A 25234-nucleotide genomic window follows, 5' to 3' on the forward strand; every position below is an offset into this window, starting at 1 on the left:
ACAAGAATCCAAATTCACTTCATGTATGGAGGGCTCTAAAAATGAGAAGAATATGGGACTTAAATCCTGGCTGAAATACAAAGTTCTCTTCTTTGCCTGGTTCTGAAAATAGGCCCAGAAATCATAATTTCCTAGACTCTCTCAGCATGGAAGCTAATCGCGTCAAACTGTTTTAATAACTTTGCGATAATTTTAGGGCTTTCAAAAAAAATTTTTGTTTTTACAAAATGAAAGATGCCTAAGGAAATTTTATGAAAGTTCTGTTTGATATATATGTAATACCAGGAAGCTCATACTGCTTTGAGACTCATTTTGCATATGTAGTGGTCCTGTTAACCTAATAGTTGCAGTGTAGGAAAGACATGATAAGTTATAAAGAAGCTTGAATCAATTATTATATCTTGAAAAATTTCAGGCAGATTTCAATTTTTGACTTTGTGAACAGGTTCCTCTGACTATACATACGTGCTGTCTGAAGTTCCTCATTGAGTGAGAAGTCATTTTGGCTAACAAAATAAGTTTATTACTTTTAAGTCTGCATGTTGCTGCTAAACTAAATGTGGTAAAATAGTAAGATTAAAGAACATAGCAGAAATAACTGGGTAATTGTAATTAACTATAATTGTAATTAACTATTTAACTATATTAAGCTCTTCCCTAGAGGACAGCATATGGAAATACATAGTGCTTTCAACACATATCTAGACAACTAGAGTCTTCAATTGGAAAATAAATGCTTCTACATAAGGCTCAATTTTGTTTGGACCTTTGGCATGATTTTAAGCTGTGTTTAAACTGAATTAAATTAGGGTGACCTCAGTAGTCACAGAATATCTACGGTATGAGCTATGGGTCAGACTCACCATCCTAACCCTGACATGCTCTGTGTCATACTTCGAGCTGAGGGGATGCTCTGTTGCCAACTCCCGCTTCTGAACAAGCAGATTAACAAAACCAAATATGGGCAAATGATGCTAATAAATGTGTGCAGATTCTGAAGTATAAAAAACTTTTGCATTCATGAGCAATTATTGCAGAATCTCCTACAACCAGCATTGCAGAAACTGCACTTTTTCCTCAAGTTGATTCTCTATTTTTTTCCAAATGTGTAACACGAACAGGATGAGCACAGAGAAAAGAACCATTACTGGATGTATATACATTTACTTCTGCATTATTAGAAAATTTAGAAGTGTAACAACTCTGGTAACATAAGTAAAAGTGAATGACAACGTAGTTTGTAGAGGGAGCTTGAAGGAGGTAGAAACCATATACAAGACCAAATTCATAAAGGATGTGTATGGAATATTCACTATTACTATATACCCTAAATCGAAATTCGAGGGAGATCTGCAGTACAGATTCTGTGTGCACACCCAGTTTTCCAGTGACTATGGGATCTTAAAATCTGACAAATCAGCATCTTTATTTCACAGCATATACTCATGGGATATTTCAGTTCCAGTCTAGTGAAAGAAAAAAGACAGCTGCTGTGATCTCTGCTTTGATGTTTGCAAAAAAGTGGAGTGGTCAAGGATTTCTGAAAGGAGATTAGTAAAATCACATATACTCAAGTGAAGTCTTGCCAGGCTACATTTACTATGCAGGACAAATTTGATTTGCAAAAATGTAGAATATAGATTACTAGATTAATGAATTAAAAGAGCAGAGCTTGCTGTCTGTCTTTTGCTCATTTTCTGTCTCATGGGAAGAATAAATTATATTCTGTCTACACACTGGAATAATTAAAATTTTGAAGAGCATGCAAGTATGGTATTGAATAGTTACTCATCAGTTTGCTATTTTGCGAACTTTCCTTATCACAAATTCAACATCAGTCTCTGCATCTAGTCATCAAGAAGAAATAAATGCCTCACTCGAGCCATAATTTTTGCTATCTTTTCCTCTGATTAAGAGTGTAAGTTCAAACTGGAATTTTTGAATGATTTTTGTTTTTTTTCTTCATCACAATTATTTTTTTTCTGACTTTGGTCCTGAATCAGATTTGCATCTGTTAGTGAATATTTAGAATCTTACCTGTGAAATCTGTGGGAGAAGGGCATCTCAAACAATGAAAGGATCTGGTGAGAGGTCTTCACCCAGGGCACAGCATAGCCTGTGAGATGCTTTCTTGTGATTTCTGTGGGCACACAAGTGGGGACAGAAGAGCCACTGCTCCTCTCAGATAACAAGTAACTATACTTTGAGTGGAAATAATAGTGGAAACAATCAGCCTCCAGAAAAAGGCACATACTGAGGCATATTTGATTTTGTGAGAAACAAGCAGGACAATCAGAAAAAAGAAAAAAAAAAAAGACAAAAAAAAAAGGTGTATATTTCGTGATACTAAGAAAAATAGAGATTTGGGGTTTAAGGATGGGCGGAAAAGAGACTTGGTGCCAAGGAGGCAGAAACTTTATTGTGCAGTTTGATTCCATGTATGGGGCTCTAATGCAGATGTGGTCTTGATGGAGGGGAATGAGCAGTTCCTCCTCTCCAGTCGTAGGGAGGTCGTGTTCTATGGAATGGGCTACTGGAAAGAGAACAGCAGGTACTCGTTTCCCTGCTTAATCAATGTCATGAAGGGAACACGGGAGCTTGCATTTTTGTTGTTGTTCTTGTGAATATATGAGACTACATGTAAGAAATGTCTGACTTCTTTATCAATTTACCTCTGGTGGAAACAACCTATAGGACTGATAAAACCCTGACTGATAGTCCGGGACAGGTAACAATCTACCTATATATAGATTCAGTGTATATTCATATAAAAGAATTTCTCCTCTGAGAAGGTCCTTCTGCAAAACTCCTATTTCTGTCAGTTTAGATTAGCCTTCTAAACTTCAGAGCCAGCAAGTAACAAGCTTAACAGCACAGCCTTGTAAATCATCTCTCTTGCTAAGGCACTTCCGTGGAGGAGCTGAGCATCTCGGAAAATCAGGCCATTTGATTTTACTGGCTATATATGGATGCAGCAACTTAAATTAGGCATACAGAAATGTTAGCAGTGGGATTTTCTGAAGAATGATTGATGCCTGGTTATTAGAGCATGCTCCAAATGCTTGTTTTGTGCCAGGAAAGATATGACAGCAATATTTCACCAGCCAGATGGACAAAATGACCTTTTTGAAGTGGCTCTAGCATGGGATGGGCTTGATGCAGCAGGCAGGTGTATACTAAGAAACTCAGGGATTTAGCTGGTGCAGTGCGTGATTTTCAGTGAAGAAGGTGAACTGTGGATTTAGGAAGCTCATGTGGCCATCCCACAGCCCTGAAAAAGTGTGGAAAGTGGCTTGGGCTGGTGATAAGTATATATGGCTGAGGGTGGAGGTCAGGCTACACTAAGCTTGTGCTGAGCCAGTCGTTGGCAAACTTTAAATGACAGAGCATGTATCTTTCCCACTCAAGGATAATGTACTTGAGGGAGCTGGGATGCCTTGCCTTTCAAAATTAGTTCTCTTGAGTTACTACTTTTAGCTCTAGCAGCCCAGTGCCAGCTCAGCTGTGTGGCAAGTGAATTCTGTTTGTGCCATGGGCTGCTGGCTCTGCCACCAGGCCACTTGCACAGGGATAAATATTTAAGCTCTCCCCCCAAAGTCAGTTCCCACAGGCTTGCTCTTGCATTGAGCAGCCAGTGAGATGTTCCACAGCATTCAAAGATATTTGGTCAGCTTCCCACAGAGCTCTGAAGATCTCTGAAATAGCTTATTTTTCAGTGAATGGGACAAGACCGTATATGCAGAGACTGGGATGTACTGGGGACCACGGCTGCTTTTGCAGCCAGGAAAATAAAACCTATTGAACCTTTGCTCTGTGGAACATAGCCTGCCTGGTGTGCTCTGATCAGGTCCCACTAACAGAGGGCAGCTGCTGGGCTTGGGATTCTGCAAATGTGACCCATCTGCTTGGCTCCCTTCAGGCTCATCGCTGCCTGTTGGTAAAAGTTATCTTCCATTGAGTGGTTGTACTGTACTAACTGCAGATGCTGCTAACTGGTGGCAACTCCCCAGGGTGCAAGCAGGAACAGTGCTGGTGTTTTTGCAGTTCTAAACTAATTGCTGCGACAAGCTACAATGAGGAGGGGAGAAGTGTGATCCCCCTATTTAAATAATTGTAGTCTGAAATAATTAAACCTTAATTAGTAAGCTGTTCTAACTTGATCCAGCTCATGGTCTTGGGTACTCAAGAAATATCAGCCAAGCTGTGGTTTGATTTGGATAATTAACAGATCGCTTATTTACCAAACAAGGGCTTGTCCCTTGCTTGGGGAGTGGGATACTGTTCTCAGTGGAAGTCTTTGTTCAGTGGTAGGAAAATAGTTCCTATGTGTTAGCATTGCTATAACAGCTACAAGCCCCAGATAGTCCCACTGTATTGACTTCTTCACTGTCATTACTCTGCCTCAGTGTTTGCAGAAAATAAACATCTGCAAGGAAGGTACTTTGACATTACTTCCAGAAAATTGTTGTTGCCCCTGTTTGATGAGAAGACTTGGAGCCAGACAACCCAGCTCTGCACCTTGGTGGCTATGTTACAGGTGAGGCCATAGATGGCTCCTTCTGTTTTTGGAGATCCTGCCCACTCTCCCCTGGCATTGACTTACGATCTGATATTAGTTTAATTTAGTCACATCACTGGCATGGTACACTGTAATCTCTCTCTTCCACCTGCTAAATGGCTTGTTCCATTTAGAGGAGAGAACAGCATCCACAGTCAGTGTGCTGGCAATGAAAAGCAGAGGCTGAGGTGACAACAGTAAATAAAACAGGGCTAGGGCACAGGTTCCAGCACTGGCACATGATTATCCAAACTGGCTGTTAGCATAGCCCTTGGTATGGGTTTTGGCATGCACCAACTACCTCTCCCCTGAGGAAAACCGAGGCACAGCCTGGATGACAGCATCTGTCAGGGACTGTTTCTAAAAAAATCAGTGTGAGTGAGGGAAAAAGTTGTTCTGCCAGTTCACCCCAGGGCCCATGGTCCCTGGCCTGTTTTGCTTGCTGATACAGACAAAACTGGACATGCCAAACATCTGATCCCTCAGACAGCCTAAGAAGCAAGAACATCTGTGGGATACCTCAGCCTTGGCACTCTCACAACAGAGCTGCCCAGGAGCTTTCATAGCCTGAGATTTTAGAGATTTCTTTTGTAACAAATGCTTAGACTATGTACAGTTTTATGCTGGAGCTGGATGATGCTTTTTCTTCCAGAGGCACTGTAGAAAGTCTGCACTCTTTTAAGAGAACTATGTGCCATGCTTCAGATACCTCAGGTGCAGTATAACCTGGGTAAAGCAATAATGGCTGGCAAACCTGTACACCTCCTGAGACCCATCCTTGCAATCAGAGTCAGTCTGCAGTTTTGCCGTAAATTACATAGTAACAAAAGCCATAAGGTGCTATTTTATTCTTTGGAAAGAAAAATGCCTCTTAGGCTGGCTGGATTATCTTTAACACGTTTGAAATTTAGCAGAGCAATTTTCTCCATGCTTTGGAATTCACGGTGAGGGAAGAGCACAGCTAATGAACCACTTTCAAGGAGTCTAAACTTAGTTAAACCTTGTTCATTAATCCCTTCAATAATCAAGAACATCAGCAGAGGAACAAGGTTGAAAAGACAAAGGCCTACGGCTTAAATTTACGCTGTGTACAAATTAGGGAACTGGCTCTCACATTTTATCTTGTAAGTAAAAGGGTAAAGCATGGTTACGTTTACCCTTCCCTTTGCCTCTCATTGCCTCACCTCTGTCAGTACATTTGAATGGTGCTGATTTATGAGGCTACTGCTTTATACATCAGCCTGTCTGGATTTCACTTACATTTCCACATGATGTTGTTGTTGCCGTGTCCTGTCTTTGAACTGAAATGTTTGCAGTTTGTCCTGATGCATATTCTCCCGTTGGCTGTGAATGCACAATCCAACAGATATTCTTCCATTCTTCCTGGTTATTGGAAAATTAAATACATTTGGGCTCTTCTTCTCAGCAGACTGAGCACCTGTGTTTGTTTGCAGTTAATGGGAACTTGCATCCACACTGCTCCATGAGCCCCATCCCAGGTTCATTGAAAACTAGGGATGGGGAGCACTTCACAAAACCAAGCCTTGGAGGCTGTCAGTACCTTCTTGCAGTGGACAGACTATGAACGGACTCTACTTCAAGGGAAGCAAAACTCCTGGGCAGATTCTCTTAACGTGTCTTCTTTATAGAAAGAGTTACAACTGCTCTGTTGTTGTTATTGCCTTTCTTTTTTATTTGAGAGAGAGAGAGATTGCTCCACTGCTATTGTACTAATTAGATATATCCATTTGTTAAGCAATCTAAATTACCTTCATTCCCAGCTGCTGCACAATGTGACAGTGCAAATTGTTTTCAGAGCTGGCTTGATTTTTGTGATAGGTTATATTGTGATTAATTGTTTGTCACAGAAATTTAGCTGTAAATGCAGCAATATATGCACAGATTGAAGTAATGAAATTTGTGATCATGATGATACTGCTTTTCTATTTTATTTTATAGTCAATCTGTCCTTCTCTTAAAGATAAAAAGCTGGGTTTGATGACTACTAAACAAAAGAACAGATGTTGCCTGCTTAAAGTTGAGCACACAGAATGTGAAACTGTTTTATTTGACCTAGTGAGAGCCCTCTGGAAAGGACGTATCCAAAACATTTTGGATCTGGAAAAGCAGAAGGAAATTATAAGACCTATTCTTTTAAGTTTCAGCACTTAGGCACAATTTAATAGTTGACTGTAAAGTGTTTGATCACGTCTCTGAAATTTTTCAGCTTCTTGCTAACAGGAAGGCTGTGTCCTTGAGCAATTTTAGCAAGAGCAAGATAACTGCATCAAAATGGCTGCAAACCTGGATGTGGTACTGGTGAGAAATCTACAGGCAACTTTTTCCCCAGAACTTATTTTCATAGCTAGATATTACAGCAGAAAGGCTATCTGGGAGTCAGTGCTGAAAATTACAGGAAAAAAAGAACCATTTGGGCAAATATGGGTAAACTTCCCTATGGTGGTGTAACACTTTTTCAGTAAATGGCCTGTGCATCAGAGGAGAGTTCTCATCCGATCATCCTCCGGTAGCTGTTGCTGGTCAGTCACACAGCTCTGGCAGGAGGCACAGAGGAGAGGGCTCACATGGAACGATGAAACTTCATGTGGTGCAGCCACCCCTAACTCAGCTTGTTGTTCAAGTGCCCTTTACAGTCAATGGAGAGAAATACGCACTCCGGAAAAGCAGGCAAGCCCTTGAAGTCAACAAGAAAGAATAAGGACTTCCTGAAAATAATTATGTCATCTTGCCTGATGTAGGTGGAGAATGAGTGGAGCAAGACTTCCTCTGGTGACTGGAAGAGGAACCTCAGGTGCCTAAGGCAGATGACTGATTAGATAACTGACACCAAGTAAAATAAATCCAATTCAAGTATTGGTAGAATTGTGTCAATGTACAGAGCACAGTACGTCTTATATCCCTTCCAGTACATAAGCACTTCATTTATGCTACATCCAAAAGCAAGGCTGCCACACTATAGTTTTAGAAATATTTGCATTATTAAAGTTTTCCAGCATTTGCAATACTTTTAAAGCCTTCCTGCAATTGTTTTTCCAGCTTAATCTCTCAAGAGCAAGCAGTTTCTCTTACACTCTTAATTTTTCTCCTCATGTCTTCATGCTCCTATCTGATGGTAACTTTAGACTGAAGTTTAGTTGCTGCCTGACCAGTATCGTATTGATGCTAGGTTTGGATTTAAATGTTAATATTGTTTTATTTTGTTGAGAATGGCTGACTAATGACAAGTTAATGTTTGTAACTCAGGGTGGATGCACTTATTTTTTTATTAAAAATACTATTTTAGAAGCTTTTACAATTTATATATTTTCAAATCAGCCAAGTCTGAAGCTTTTGAAAAAGCCCAAAGGAAGCAAAACCAAATAAAACCAAAACAAACCCTGAAGTATCTTGTCCCTGAAGGAGAAATTAAAGTGGCTTCTTTGCATCACAGAAAAAAAAAAAAAATATTATTAGTAACATACCTGATGAAAGCAGTCCTCACAGAAATTACTTACTGTAAACTGAATTGTGTTAAATGAGTCCAAAATATTGCTTTTGAGCTCTGTGAAGAAACTCAAGTTCATTTTTGTCCCCAGTTTCCTGATTTCTGGTCCAGAAGACATGGAGTGCAGAGGAGAGCAGCAGATTCGAGCACAGGGCGATGGAGGTTTAACCGTGCAAAGTGAAAGCTGCACCATGTGTGGTGCTGACATGTTCCCAGTGGTGGTCTAGATGTTCAAAAAACACTTGCCTGTATCAGTGACAATACTTTGCAGATATAAACATGATACACGTGATTCTAAGTTATGTGAATCCTGTGCAGCAGATTTCAACAGTGTGCTCCTGTATCTGCTTTCTCTCCCAGCTAAATTGTGTCTCACTAATGCTTGGATTGTCAAAATACAGTGACTTTGGATAAAAGTGAGAGAATAGGGGAGAGAAATAAAACTACAAATGTTTAATTTTCTTATGTTGCCAAAACCAGTTAAGGCAATTTTTCATGTAAGTACTGAATTTGAAAAGAGGCCATTTTCTGTCAGCTTGGAAAATGTATCTAATGCCCAGTTCCTTTAGAAAGAGGTATGGGAAAGTGTATGTAGGATTGCACACTTGCCTACATAAGGCTTCTCCCTTGGGTAAAAGGTTATTGTTGTCTGCCTCCTAGAGCAAACCATGACTTTGTGTTTGCTTAAGGCATTGCTGAATGCTTTCTTCTGCCTCTCCACTATTTCATCAATGCTGGATATGAACTCTGGGACATAAGCAGAGGTTTTGGGTTGCTGGCAGAGGCACAGAAAGCCTGATCCTAATTGTGGCAACATGCCCTGAAGTTCAGACTTCTTCAGTAGTGGGCCCTGAGTTATTTTCTGTAGAGGCTTATTACAGATAATTGTTTCATGTTTTGGCCTCCAGATCTGAGATCACCTTTGTCCCCGTAATATGATATACTACATATTCTAGGTGGCACAAAATATCTTCCCTTACAGTTGGAACAACTTGAGTCCAGTATCAAGCATATAGCTTTTTTTCACAGTTACCTAGACACTGAGTGAAAAGAAATATGTGCCTTTTCCTGAGCTTACCTGAGAAGATAAACGGTTTTCCACAGTCAATGAACCTTAGACAGACAAAGTAGCAAGAAGCTGCACCCCAATGGAAGAGAAAAAAAAAAGAAAAAAATAATCACTATTTCCATTTGGTGGTATCTGTTTCTCCTTTCAAAGCTGACAAGAGAGGGAGGAGTTGGACTCTTGCATTGTTTGGTACTACGTGATGGATGATGCTCATTCTTACCTTTTATTTGTTCCCAAGACAGTAAGGTTAACTTTGATTTATTATGCAGTTTGCAGATTATTGGCATTTTATATCTTCATTGTTCATCTAACTTATAAGAATATTTAAAATAAATACATGAAATGCATAAGATCAGGACAAAATCTCACATTTCACATTAATTTTATTTATAAGTCCATTTACATACCACCAAAATTAAACAATAGACATAATTGGGTATGTGTTCTGTAGTAAGAAAAACAACTTTTCTGACAAATTGCCGATGACTGTTTTTTATTTAACAGTCAAAACCACGTAGTCTATAACTCCCATCGAAGCTCCTATCTGCAAATATCATGCTGTGTATTTACTGAAAATTCAAGGTAATTTGACAATCTGTAGTTTACTTTTAACACAAATGCCCCAAACAATTTAATCACTCAGGGAGTAGACTCCTGTAAAATTTATATGCTGAAGCCTGCAGCAAGTTTTTACGTAACAAGTTTTATGTTTTCCTTCTTTGATTTTACTTCTCTTCCAAAGTCAACCTAAGAGTAATAGGCCGATGTATTTGTATTATCAGTCATTAGTAGGAGACTTGATGGTCTAAGGATATGAGCATGCCAAGGGTCATAGGAAGAGACAATATCTTCTATCTGACTAATTTAGTAAGAAAACTACACAGGTTTCAGTGGCATGGACAGTATCTGGACAGTCCAGTACCTGAATATTTGCCTGGTTTTCTTCCAGCATTTCTCTACCTTGAATTCACTGTATCCTGTTGATTCCTGTTCTGGTTGCAGAGTCATCACAAACAAAGGTTTGTTTTCCACTTTTGCCTTTGTCTCAAAAATAGTTACTGGAGGAAGGAACCACAAGAAGGTTACTGTGGATGGGGTATTATGTGTTACATAACTTTTGTGCTATAAATGATTGTTTTTCAAAAAGAAATTCCAGATGTTCTCTTTTAAGAACATAAACCAAATTTTCCAAATAAAATCCTGGCCATCCTGACGTCAGTTTTGGAATTTGCTGCAGCAGAGCTAAGATTTCATGTTTCATCTAAGAAGTATGTTTGGTTAATTACCAGTCCCTGAGGATCACGGTTGTACCAGGTTCAGAAAGAGAACTGTCTGCTGCTGTCATGGCCACTGTACGGATTAGTCATTTACATATACAGATTTGTGAGTTTATGAAGGATAGATGACTACACCTCTAATTTTGAAGCACGAACCCTGTAGTTAATCACACGACGAGTCTTATAATTGTTGTACAAGTAGCATAACACCTGAGGCCATTCTCTACCAAGTTCTGATATATACAGATCCCCTTGGCCTCCTCCTGATTATAGATGTATATTAAAGTGTAAAGAACAAATGTGACCTGCAGAATCACAAATTCAAGCTTGAATTTAGAGTAATTGTTAATAGCATTCATCTTAATGGCCACTGATATAGGGTGTATTAATTCCAGTTTTAGGGTTATTACATGAAATATGAATGAAGGCATTCTGGAAGAGATGAGTATCCTGGATTATTGCTAGGGTGTTGTGTTTTTCTGTGAAACACTCCTGCATCTTAGCATTTTTAGCTGTAAGAACACAAAAATAAAGTACCTAAAAGTGGGAAGAAAATGGCAAGAAAACATTCTTTCCCCAAACTATAAGTATGTTACTCTTTATAATTAATCTTTCATCAATTTTTGAGCAAGTAGAACTGTAAAAGGAATCCTGGAAATAAGAAATAGCTTCATTGACAGACTATGCAGACTATTTGTGTTATGGAAAACAGCTAGGAGCCCTGGAACTGTATGTAGTTTTTTCTTGAACTATATAACAAGTTAATCCACAGTAGAAAGTAAAAAGTTTCCTTTACAGTACTTAAAGGGAACTCAAATCTCTTGCTGTGTTTCTCTAGATAGTCATGCATTTCTGGAGTCGTGGCTCTCTGCAGAAAATTTTCCAATGATTCCAAAGATGGGGTTTTCAAATAAAAATCTCAGAATAGAGCAAAAATAGACAGATACTCAATTAGATAATGCAGTGAGTGCACAGCAAGTTACCTATGTGAGTGCGTTAATTCAGGAAAGACTTCAGCACGTGCCTTAGTCTCATATGGTTACCACAGAGCAAAATGAAGGTGATGGTCTGCATTAAAATTAATTTTGCACTGAAGTTTATTTTAGTAGCAGAAGAGAAGGCACCTGTAAAATTATGATATGGGCTAGCAAGCAGATTGCAAGCCATCTATGGGCTGAACATGACATATTTTAATCCTTAATTCATTTGACAGCTATATTACTGTCATTCACTGTTACATAGCTTAAGGACAGTATGTCTACCCTTCACTGTGCTGTACAGCTTCTCTTTCATGTGGTTCAGGTCAAAACTTAAAAGTTATGGACATAATAGACTGGCTGAGCATGTCCTCATTTTCCATGGAAGAGAAACAGAGGCAGCAGAATCTGCTTCCTGCTGGCTGTCAGCGCACCCCAGCTCCACACACGTATTTCAGAAAAGTGAACTACTTGTAAATTGTATGTTTGTACTCAAACTTCAACATTTTGGCTCATTTTAATGTGTGAATTCAAGTACCCTTTAAGCATTTTATACGAAAATAAAAATAAACTCTTCCCAAGTTTGGGCTGTGTACAAACTTTAGGCTTGTGAATTTGTGTGCTGGACATCACATAGTGAGCTTCTCTTGGCTTAACATTTCAAACACCAAACTGGTAAGCAGAGATAAAGTGAAGAGAGCTCAGAAAAATTAAAACATAAGCACGCACAGAAGCAAAATGAGAGACAGAGAGAAAGAAGGCAAACAACTTATATTTGAGTTTTCTTCAGAAAATGTTTTATCTGCCTCTTCCTCTTACGTATTGTGGAAACAGATTACAAAACAAAGCAAAAGCCATAAAAGCTGTTTGTGACTGGGATTTATTACTCACTATTAGTAGTTTGCTCTTCTGTGTCAAGAGGAGGATCCTTTACAGAGGACAATAATAATTTTTGAGTTTCTACAGTTTTGGGGTTGGGTGGCAGGCTTTGCATATTTCTTCTCAACTTTTTTGTTTTTCTGAAGATGCAACTTTTTAAAGAGAGAGCTTAATTTTCATGTAGCACAGGGTCAGCAACACAGCTTGTCCTGGTTTTGTTAAAAAACAAGTTTCTCTTTTAGTGAATTTGCCTGTCAGCTAAAGCTTTCATATTAGCTGTATTTTCCTGGAGAACCAGATACATGTTTTGGTAAACCTAGCAATGGAATGCAAACTTATTGATAAGGACAGATTCACATCTCGCGAGAGGGGCAAGGAGAAACTGGTGACCAAGAAACTGACCAACTGTGTATAACATTCCATTCATGTGAATACTTCATATAAAAGTGGGAGATCGCGAGGATCTCGTCCCTTTTTTTTCCTTTCCTTTTTTTCCCTTTTTCCCTTCTGCTTATGGCGGACATTAGGAGAGGACCTTGCTGGTCGTCCCTGCGAACTGAGGCCTAGTGAGAGACTGAATCCAGCTCCGGTTGGCTGCAGAGTCCAATCCAGGACTTTGGGTGCTGGCTCCGCAGTTGCTGAGACTTTCAAGATTGGTTTTGTATATTTTGTAATATTTTCTCTATTCTTATTAGTAGCATTAGTAAAACACCTTTAATTTTTCCAACTCTCTTCTCTCTGTCCTTCTTTCCCTCCCGATCGCCTGTCCTGAGTGGGAAGGGGGGAGAGGGAGGAGTACTGTGTTTTACGCTGTGCCTCAGGTCCATAACCTAAGGTCTTTGCAGTGCGGTATGGCAACCAGTATGTTTTTCTCCTCCGTGATTAACATGTCTAGCTCCAGTGTTGGCTTGTACAGAGTTGATATGGCTGTTTCTGGACCTGTGGCAGAAATTAGCCCAAGATGTTCCCATGTATCTGCAAGCGAAGTGTATTAGATGTGGTAGTGGCTCAATGTGCAGAGCTCCCATCTGCCAGCTGGAAGCTTTGCTGGTGGATTTGGCCACCCATGGAGGGCAGGCAGCTCCCATCTGGAGCTGATTGTGTGATGAATGGGGAGCGGAGATGTTCTTCCAAGACAGACAAAGCACTTTGCATGTATAAAAGTGTAACTTAGTGCAACACCAAAAAAAAGCCTAGTTTTTGTGGGATAAGGGAGTGTTTTGGAGTATGGGTCTCTGGTTTATAAAAGCTTGGCTCTGTGTAAATTATTCTTTAGACACGTTTGTAGATCTGGATCGTAATTGTTTACCCATTTATGACAGTCCTACAGCTTAAGAAGAAGCAAATTTTTAACTAGAAATATTAGATTAGGAGCTACTGGGGCAATCTACTTCTCATATCTTAAAATCCAAATTTAGCCCACTTGTAAAGAAGCACAAATGGATCACTTGCAATTTACATTTGAGAAGGACCCATATTTGCAATGATAGCAAGTTGTCACTGTAAAAACATCATCAGATACCCAAAACAGGCTTTAGAAAAGCAAGGAGGAAAGTGTTATAGTTCTTTTGTGATGGGTGAAAGGGAAAAGTCAGTTGGTATGCTATGAGAAGTAACAGCTGGATTAAATATGGAAGGATGCTCTCTGCTGTTTATATCTTGGTGATATAATGTTCATGAGAAACCCTGGAGTAAATTCTGTCCCACAAAAGCTGAGATTCATAAATTACTTACTGAAAGCTTGGATTTGCTTTCACTCCATCAGAGACAGGAAAAATCTGAAGCCAAGTCCCTGAAGAATTATTGTGTTGAATAAGCCAAGTCCCTCAAATATGCAGCATATCCATGTGCTGGTTTAAAATTTCATCTCAGTAGCATAGACATGAAACCTTCCTCTGAAGTCAGTGGAGTTATTCTCAGTTTTAGCAATGGAAGAGAAAGCACAATATAAGTCACTGTCTGGGAAAAAAAGACACAAAACTTGCTATGACTGAGGCACAGAGAGTGTTTTATTTTTTTTGTCTAAGTGATATCTTGACATTGCGTTCTTATTTGAAAACTGCTCCGAAACTTGCTGTTTCTTGAGTCTGTGATAGCACCTGCAGGGCTGACATATGTGCAGTGAATGAGACATCTGTTCTGAAACAAAGCTGTCTTTTAGTCTGGAATAAACGTCACTTGTGCTTCAACTGCAAACAGCAGACAGAGGTAAGGATGAAAGCCAGGTGAATGTTTCACAGTGCATATCAAGAGTGATTATAATAATCAGAGCTTACAGGGCATGTGATTTAATTGTTGCCTCAGAAGCCAGGGCATTTGTCTGCTTTTTGTTTTTACAGAGACTTCACTGTGGTTAACCAGGTTTGCTTAACTAGCTGAAGATGATGTTGCAGCCCACCTCTTGAAGGTACATGGGGCAGTATCTGCGTAAAGCCTCTTTTCTCTTTGGCCAGCTGCCTGTATTCACCAGATGGGGCTTGGACAACATGGCATGGTCTCTGAAGGACTCCTGCTCACCTCCCAGTGGGGTGTTAGCATTCCCTGCTGTGTTGAGTGTTGATGATGAAACCTGGCTAATCTCTCCCCATGGAGGCAGCTGTTATGGATGACTTCACCTCTGACCTGTGAGAAGGTGCTGGATGCCAGGGAGGGACTCCTCTCCTTCTCTGGAGACATTCAAAACCGGCCGGGACACATTCCTGTGTGATCTGCTGTAGGTGAACCTGCTTTAGCAGGGGGGTTGGACTAGATGGTCTCCAGACATCACTTCCAACCCCAACCATTCTGTGATTCTGTGACTGTGGGGCCAGGCTGGGAACATGTCTTCTGGCAGGGACAGCTGGAAGGTGGTACCCAGCCAGCACCAGCACGTCCCTGTGATGCTCCTGTCCCACTGGTGTCCTGGCCAGGCTGGCCACCTCTGCCGAGCCAGTGGGACCACAGAGCGGGAGAGGTGCCGCACTGACAGGGGAGATTTGGCCTTATCTCTACAAAATTATGGGGCAGGGAAGAATGAACTGCACAAGCCTCTTGGTTTATAGAGTTTGATGGGACTGTTAAGAGTTGAAGGGCACAGAGTCAGGCAACTCTTGATTTTCTAGTTTGGCACCATTTGCAAGGGCACAACATGAATAAACTGGGATGTGGCAAAGTCAGCATTCACCCTTGAGCTTGCCAGACATTTCCATTTCCCCTAAAACCTATAAAAATGACAGGGCTTGTGTGTAAAATTTTGAAATAGGTCCAGCAGTTGAAACATTTTTGGATGCTTTGCAAATCCAAAACAACTCCAACCTTCTGGCAAAAATGCAATTGCTGACTTTTGTGAACTGTGTAATTTCTGTTAATACAGGCAAGAAATACTACTTTACACCCCAGAGAACTGTTTCTGAAGTGGAAAAGACCGTACCCACACCTTTCATCCAGCATGGCAACATGGTCACTGTATGGCAAAGCTGGATGCATGACAGGGAAGAGACCACACTTAGTGCTCCCCTAGTTACTTGCTATAAACAACTAACCACAGTGAGAATGAAGGTGATGACTCATTTGGACTGAATTTGAGTTCTGTTCAGGGTCTGGGCTTCTGGCTTCATACAGCCACTTAGAAAGGTAGCGAAAATTTAATTCATTTTTAGACACTGACTCTTGGGGAAGGTCACTTCAGGGCCTGATGTGATAGATGGATTTTCTTGACAGAAATATTTTTGCAGGCTTCTGTGCAGTATGTACATAATGGGCTTAATACACCTGGGAAGTATCAAACTTACTGCACCTGCGTTCATTCTTCATAGTGAGACATCCTGAGCATGTCAAACATAGAGCAGAAACACAGATCATCTGTGAAGTCCATGCACTAAAATCAAACCCCTTCCACTCCCAAAGAATCAGATTTTTAAATGTGTGCTCCCAGTGAGCATTGCTGTGGTTTCCGGACACTGGGCAAGCCAGAAATCATGGACAAAAGCAGAGAATCCTCACATTCTGCCCAGGTGGCATTTCTGAGTTGGAGAAATGAGAGTGGCAAAAGAGATCCTCTTGGGAAGGATCACTGTGGGAGAGAGGCAGGAGGTGGGACATATGAGATGCCATGAGAAGCTGCCTGCAGATCTTAAGAGGAAGAAATTCCATCAAAGAGACCTTTTTTGGATGTTATTTCAAGCCGGTCTTGATAATTGCTTGGACAAATTTACATGGACACAACCAACCTTTTTGAGGGAATAGCAAATCCAGGTAGAAGTCCCATGTTTTACTTTCAAAAAGCTCAGAAGATATATTGGCCTGCTGCAAGGACAGCATATGCACAACTGAACAGGAGATAACAGGATTTCTGCTTGAATTTCGCCTACAAACCACAGCTGGTATTCAGCACAATTTTTTCACTGATCTGCAAATGTATTATGGTTCATTATTAAAGCTGACTTCTCTATTAAATTCTCTAAGTACTTTTTACAAGGTTGCCCCTAGCATCACTGAAGACACCTACTAAAGGTAATTGAGACCTGCTTAGAATAGATGTCTTTATGCGAGACAAAAAGGAAAGGGGTGAAAAGAACAGGAAATCCTTTGAACAGATTAGTGTCAATAGTGTGACTTTCTCTCCTAGAAGGTCAATGACATTGACTTCATGTTATTTATGTTAAAATTTTACAGGGTTTTAGGAGAGTGTGAAAGGTCCTCCCCAGACAACAATATGCCATTTTTCATCAGTCTGATTTTGAGCCTTGTGATTATGACTTTTGTTTCCTGATGATCTTCTGTTGTCATCTACTGTTTGAAGCGACACGGCTGTAAGAAAAAAATACCTCCTTGGTACGATGCCCATGCAGAATTAATTCAATAACTGCTCTTACCTTTAGAGTTCTTCCAAATATAGTAAGTTCTCAAAGCAGCCCCGAGGAGAACTTTTTTCATGGTACCAGTTGCAAAAGACAGCTGTCAATACCTATCTTGGACTTGTTAAACACAAATAACCTGCTAAGTAACTAACCAGCAGTTCAACACCAAGTGAAAGATTTGTGCCTCCTTTTCCATGTATGCCAGGTATCAGAAAATGAGAGCTCCTAAGGCTATAGTGTGAGTTACAGAGAAGCCAGTTTGGCCACAGTAAATTAAGCCTCATCATGGGCATGTTGAACTGTGATGACAGCTACTGCAGGGTGATGTTAAATGTGTGAAAAGTGCTGCAGGAGAGGGCTGAGGGAAATGAAGGGAAAACATGTTAAAATTTGCAGAGTCAAGTCAGGGAAGGACTGGAGAAAAATGTAGTGCAGATAAAAAGGTTTGCAATAAATTCTCTTAAGAGGTAGGTCTGCAGTCATACTTCTCCGTGTGGATAAAAGATTTGAAATTGAAGGCAGAAACTCTGCCAGGTGAACTGGCAAAAGGGCACAGGAGTGATCAGCTAACGAAAAAGTTGTGCTCAGCCCAAATGTGTCCCTACTGCCTCTTTTTATAGTCATACTCCCCTCATCCAGGCTTCTCTGTGGAAAGACATAGAGCTAGAAACACATTCCTGCATCCACCAAAATGAAATATTCATGCAGAGCAATAATGAATGTTTTTCAAACATGGAAATAGTATTAAATTGCAAAAGGCCTTTGCAGGGTAAAAAAAAAAAAAATAAAAAGGATTTGAGCAGAGACTAAAAAGCAGCGTGTTAAATGTTATGATACAGCTCATGTATCTGATAATACTATTTCCATCACAAAACTTACCACAGAGCTATTGCAAGTCAAGTGAAGCGGCCTTACATGAGAGACCCTTACCCACCAAAATTAGCTAAAAAGAAATCTAGTTTCCCATGGTTTCAAAGCAGCAACATATCAGTATCTCAATAGGAAAGGCAAACCCACTGACTAGATGGTCTTATCTCTTTAAGTGTATGGCCTTATGACTTAGAGAAAGAAGTATGGTAACAGCTTTTTCCAAACAGGAAAATCCACCAATTTAATTGGCCTGCTTGTTTGATTTGAGTAAATATTATTCCCTTGCATGTTGGTGTAGCAGTTCAATGATTTAGATAAAGAGCTGTTGCTTGTTCTCTTCCTATCAGGCCAGCTCTGCTCTGAAAGAAAACAGAAGCAAACTCCTGTCTGGAAACTCCTAAGGAACTGGGGATTAACTTCATGAGAAGCCTGGCACGGGACTTAATGTCTACCAGATCATGATGATTACTTGATGAATCCTGCATTTACTTACAGAGGGCTTAATTGAGTTGACACAAGAATATTCCCTTTGCAGTGCAAACAAACAAGTTAAAAAAGGCTTAGTTAGACTTGCTTAGTGGAGTCAAATCGATCCTCAGTCCCAGCAAAATGTAGATACTCCCATTCTGGTTTGTGTGATGGATAAGCAGCCGGTTTTACTGAACAGCATGTCTTTTCTTATGCTTAGCAACAAAAAACTACTCTGTTTTTGCAGCAGAGTTCGATATCGTAGAAACAGGCACAGTGATTTAAACTCTGCACTCCAGTAACGTTAACATCTACCTTCTTCTGCCTCCAAAGGGTTTTCCTCAGAGATACTGGAGATACCGTAGTCAAACGGCCTTACAGCAAAGCTTTAAATTTCCTTGAAATTAAGGAGAAGCAGCCTTTAATAAATATTCAATTTTAAGACAATTATGCAATAGCTATTGTAATCAGTAGTAAGCCACAGAATTTAAGTTAGTTGTCTCGCCTTTTACATCTTCTGGCAGCTTATTTGAGGCATTACTACTATGGATTAGATCACAAAACCAGAAACTATCTTACCTGAGACAGCTGCCAGTCTTCATCTTCACAGATTTAACAGTGTGGCTCAATACTGAGACATTTTGTCAATGCACTTACCAACAAATACTACCAGTGTTAGCCCTGACACCCTGCTTATTCTGCAGATGTGGATTAACGGAGAGAGGCCTGAAGGATGTATCTTATGTTGTTTGTCCTGAACAAACCCTCCAGAGCGCACTTACCCCCATCACGATTCAGCCTTTGTCATACAGGAGTACAGTCACCCTACCCCCTTCACGGTCTTCAGGGCCACCCCAACCCTGCCCTGTGACAGCTGCATCAGAGCACCTGGGCTGTCAGGTAATCACAGAATACCAGCTTGGAAGGGACCACAAGGACCATCTGGTCCAACTTTTCTTGGCAAAAGCACAGTCTAGACAAGATGGTAGTGCCCTGGAGGAGCTGGATGATGCCCCAGCTTTGAGGACCCCCAGCGTGCAGAAGTCACCATGCCCACCTATCTTTGCAGGGCCAAACCGCTCAGTGCAACTACACCCTTATTGTTCTCCTTGCCTTTCAATTCAGTTTCATTTGTGGCTTCTTTGTTCCTGCAAGCTCTTTGGGAGGCATATTCCTCTGCACCTGCCAGGTTTCTGTTTTTCAAGGTCATTTTACCCACAGAAAGTGATGTTGCTGCTGTTTCTCCTAAAGGACTGTTATATGCATATATATATATATATATATATGTATATATAAAGGCATCGTTACACTATGTTCAGACCACTGCCCAGATTTATGATCATGGAAACTTGTTTTGACACTGTTGGTCCTGAGTGAGGCTGTTTTATCAATCTGTAGAAGTGGAAGACAGTGTTTGCTATCTTACCTCACTGTCAGCTCACTTCTTCACGTATCAATCTTAGCACTGCAGTTCAGTTCATAGTTGTGAAGCCCTGGTAAAATGTTAAGCACTCTAAAAGTGCTGACGATCAGTATTATTTTGCCCTGCAGAGCACACAGCTACTTCAATAGGATAGGGCGCTTCAAACAAGTCTTGACAGTGTCTGGAAAAGCAAACAACTAACACCAAGCAACCCCTAACTGATTTTGTTTCTGCAAGCAAAAAAACTGAGTGGTGTCTGACTGAAGGTCATCCTTCTTTCTGTGTGTTTCTCTAAAATACCTTGGATCACAAGATAACTTGCAGGAAGAAAGCTGAAGAAGCTTTCTTTATCAACATTTCTTTGCAGCCCTGGTACCTTTCCATGTTTATAGGAAGTGCAGAAAAGCTCTACTTGCTGTGGTTTATTTTGATCCCTGCTGGTGCAGGGACCTGGAAGCATTGAATGAGTGATGCTACAGCAAGGTTAAAGATCATGGGCAAAGCTAGGTCCATACTTCCCATCGCGCTTTCTTCAATCCCATCTCTAATCCTTGTAGTATCTGATTTGAGAAGTAACAGCTGTGAAAGATGAATAACAGTTCCAGGATCACGCTTCCTACCTGCCAGAAAGCCTTGTGCAAGTGCACTGCAATCAGCATTTGAAGGAAAGTATGTATTTTTAGTTTGAGGAGTCCTGGACGTGCTTACACCTGGAATGGCCTACCTGATCTCACAGCTAAAATGGGGTTGTGCACTGTGTGCTTCCTAAAACACACCTCTCCGGGCAAGCCACAGGCACTTAGCCTGATTAGTGGTCTTTGAAATACAATCTAATGAGTAATACAGTAAGAAAGGAAGAAAGTAATTTGGAAAATAACAGAGAGAAGGAGAACAGTACTTCTTAAACATTTTACTGCTGCATTTGCTTCTGCTTGGCCATATTAATAAAGTTTAATAGCCAATGACAGAAACAATCCAGATTTTCTCAACAGTTTCAAAGTAAACCACAAGGCATGGAGGATTTTTTTCTGTTTGACTGCTTACTTGAAAAAGTTACAAAAATGGCTTACCACATCCTCACAACCACTACAAGACATGCTTAGGCAGTGCAGTGGACAGGTGAGAAATTTGCCCAGACTGCCAGGCCCCAGACCCCTGTGCAATCATGGGAGACAAGCAATCTGGAAGATTGTATTCATTCATCCTAACTAAAACGCCTAGAGTTCAGCCCATGTTTTCAAGGCTGTGATATACACACTGCTCATCTATGGTGGATTTGCCTTGCCAAGCAATCTTCTTCCCTCTTTGCCTATGCCTGAAGCCAGTTCTGAGTCATGATGTGAGTGCTTCTTTGAGAAGGATAGTTTAAATTTCCCTTCTCAGCTTGACATTTTTAATTGCATAGCAAGGTACAGAATTACTAGACTGAGAATAATAAGACAAGTCAATAAGCCATGTATTACATTTTTAACCTGAGGCTTCAAAAATCCATGTATTTTTGTAGGTGTGTTTCCTGTACATGCTTTGAAGCCCAGGACATATATAGCTTAAGGGAACTGTACAAACTTCTTCATTTTATATAGGCAGCCTTGTGAATGAGTGGAACTTACAGCTTTGGTCCACACCTACAATAATTTTCCTATTGTTGGGAAATGTTCCTTTTTTCAAGCACACACAAGCATTAAATCTCTCGAAAGAACAGAAATAATGGCTCTGCTTCATAGCTCAACTCCAAACGGGTGACTTCTGACAACAGACACTCTGCCCTGCGTTTACACCTACAGAAGGGGCGCCCACATCTACTTTTTCTGTTTTAGGAGTCACTGAGATTTACCCCAGCCAGAGTGCAGTTTGGCAGGCAGATTTTGCCTGGGAGGTGAACATTTGTTCAGCACTTTGGGGAATTACCAAGTAAAAGCATCTGGGAGATCTCAGTCTAGCAACGCATTCAAGTACCTGTTAAATTTTAATCAAATCAATAGTTTGTTGACTTTGGTGGGACTAATGATGTGCCTTCATTTAAGGCTGTTGTTTAAGTGCTTGGCTGGGTTCAGGTTTGAAATATAAGTTGCTGCCCAGTGTTGTGTATTGTAATGCAGGTAAGTCTGGAGAAAATGAAAGGAGATACCACATCTAGCATGAATACAACTACACTTGTTTTAGAAGAAAAAGGTAATTGCTATTCGAGGTAGAAAACCAACCATCTGTTTTGAATAAGCTCATGTTTTACGGTTTCCTCTCCTTGCTCACTTTAGGACACTCTGCCATTACTGTATTTTGTTTGCCTTACCCACCTCCATGTCTCTTCTACTTGTTTTTCTTCCTCATTCCACTGTTCTGGGAACTGGAGTTAAAAGGAAAGCAGAGCCCCTTTGAAACTGCAGCAGGCTGGATTAACTGGGACAAGCAGCAGCCCCCCCTTCCCTCCCCTGCCCTGCTGTTTGCAGCTGAGTGATAGCATCAGCTGGCCCTTGTTCCTTGCTGTGTCCCATGTGTTTTCTCTTCCTTTTTTTTTTTCTGTCGCTGTCACTGGCTTTAATTCCACATGCACCAGTGAGCAGCAGCCACTAATGCCTGATCTAACCACTGCACAAGAAAAGCTTTTACACAGGCTGCAACCTGAGCTCCTGCAAACATATTTCAAAACTCCAGCTGGTCAAGGTGCACCTCAGCTCACGTTCCTTTTATCAGAGGGCTGCAGGGGACTCTGCTAAGCAAGCTATTTACTCTGCCCTGTATGCAGCCGTTCTGACCTGTATTATCAGGGGCAACATTTTGTATTGGAGGTTGCCACCCAGTAACTAAATATGAGATAATTAGTCGTGGGTAAAAAGTATTTGTTATTTGCAGAATATAGTAAAATCATTAGGGGGAGCACACACTGTTCATCTATCCAAACAAGCAGGCAGGAGCCAAGTAGTGGAAGATTGTCTGCACTGATAGTGAGTCTCCATTTTCAACCCTTCTTGGCAGCATATCTGAGGATCCAACATGGGGAAAATAACCAAGACTGCCAGTCTGCAGCCCCCCAGAAGGACATTGTAGGGTATGGTGATAAGGTATAACCATCGATGTGGCTTGCTTACTGCCCAGTGTTATTAAAAAGGATTTTGGATAGGAGTCTGATCCTCAGTGAAGGCTGGCACTGAACGTTAGTTCTCTATCCAGAATAAGGGGACATTCAAGGACATTCTTGGCAACCTTCTGCGGAAGCAATTTGATATTCGATATTTGATATTGGTCAAAAGACCAAACATCATGAAAAGACCAAAAGGAGTAGAGGAAAACCACACGTAAATATGCAAGAGGAACATGAAAAGGCTGTCAAGGCTGGTTCTTTCAGGGTTTCTTCACTCCTGTCTGTTGTTGGCTGGTAAGGAGAAGTCATTTCTGCAATTACATGGCTGGGACTTGGGGTGCGTTTCATGGGCAGGCTGGGGAGACTCTGCTCCCCCTTCCCCAGTGACTGCGGAGGAGGGCAGTGAAGCTCTGGCTTAGCCTCGAGTGTAAGGTACGAGTCCAAGCCTCTGCCTCTTTTTGTTGACACCCTGTGTGTTTAGCAAAGAAGCAAAAATGTCCTTGCAATGTGTGGACATGACAGGCACTTTCTTGCTCTGTTGGATCTTCTTGGGGAGGTCTCATCCAGTCTGTGTCCTTCTGCATTGCACCACTTTGGGGAAAATTATAGTGCTCCCTCTTGTAACAATGTTACGTAAAGCATCTGAATATTTCAGCCTCTGAGAAGATGTACCAGCTCCAAGAAACTCATTCCGATATTTCAGATATGATAATGACCCATTTAAAGTACTAATTAAAATAGAATTAGCTTCACATCACCCCAACTTTAGAAAAGAAAAATCGCAGGCCAAATATAAATTTCATAAATGCTTGATAAAATCTCTGCAGGAAGGAATTTGGCAGAGGGCATCTAGACCGGGCACTTCTGAGCAAATGAAAGTACGTAAAACAAGACTTTGAAGTCTGACTTTCAGAACGTGTAATAATACACTGGATGACAAAGGTAATAAATACCACCAAGTGGGACAAAGTATATCTAATTAAGCAGTTTTAGTGATGCTTTGGCATTGTTTTCAAATACGCTTCTTACCAGAAGGATTTTCAAACTTATCATCACAACTTTTCAGTGATGTTATTTCTGAAAATACTGCTTTCTTTTTCTCCATTCAAAGCGGCACATCATCATCAGTCATTTTATAGTCACATCCGCCTCAGTGGTGTAGTTTCCATTACAACAGTGGAAAGGTCTGAGAGAGCTGTGACTAGTGATAGTCATCACAAAGAACTATGGGCCAAACGTTATTCTGAGCTTTATGTTAAAATCAATGGATAAACTAATTGGCTAGGCACTGCCACATGAACTGGAACCCCAATGGCTTCTTCTCTGAATGGATAGACTAAAAGGTATGCTTTCTTGCTCTTGCTGCCTTCCCAGAATCACAGAACAAATGAATTGGAAGGGACCTCTGGAGGTCTCTAGTTTGACCCCCTCTCACTTCCTTACACCTCAGTTGGTTGTTTATACACAGTGACAAGTTCCCCCTGAACTTTCCATTCTCCAGGATAAACAGTTCCAACTCTGTCATCCTCTCCTTGTAGGACATACGCTTCAGTCCCTTCATCATCACCACGGCCCTTTGCTGGACTCTCTCCAATTTGTCCATGTCTCTCTTGTACTTTCCTGTCCCTGCTTCCATCTCCTCTTTGTTTCCTTTCATGCTTGAGTTTAGTGAGGAGTCACATTCCTCCTGCTACCTTTGCATTTTTATCTGCTCATCAGAATGGACCATTCTTGAGTTCAGAGAAGACAGTATTTAAAAATAAACAGCTCTTCTGGACCTCTCTTCCCTGCAGGACTGTATCCCACACAGTTCTTCTAAGCAGGTCTCTGAACAGGCCAAACTCTGCTCTCCTGAAGAATATGGATCCTGTTGCCTTGCTCCCTTCTCTCAGCATCCTGAACTCCACCATCTCACGGTGCAGCCAAGGTTGCCCCCCAGACTTCACATTCCTGAGCAGTTTTTGTAAGCATGATCTTTTGAAAGCATGAGGTCCATCAGAGCACCTTCCCTCATCAACTCTTTTTTTCTGAGCTGTTTAAACCTCAGTGGGTGAAGGGAGCTGAGTCTCTGCTGGTAAAGCCCAAGAGTGGCTGATGAGATGAACCTTACAGGCACTGGTCACAGATAGAGAGGCATGGCAGAGCACATTCCTCATTCTCTGCCTGGGATCTTTGTTCAAGGATCCAGCACAGCTGTGTGAAATGATTTTGCATAATTTGTGCTGCCAATGTGTGGCATGAAACCTTTTCCCAAAAGGTACCCACAGCAAGGATGCTCTGGCACTGGCCCC

Source organism: Patagioenas fasciata, chromosome 3 (assembly GCF_037038585.1).
Source record: "Patagioenas fasciata isolate bPatFas1 chromosome 3, bPatFas1.hap1, whole genome shotgun sequence".
NCBI lineage: Eukaryota > Metazoa > Chordata > Aves > Columbiformes > Columbidae > Patagioenas > Patagioenas fasciata.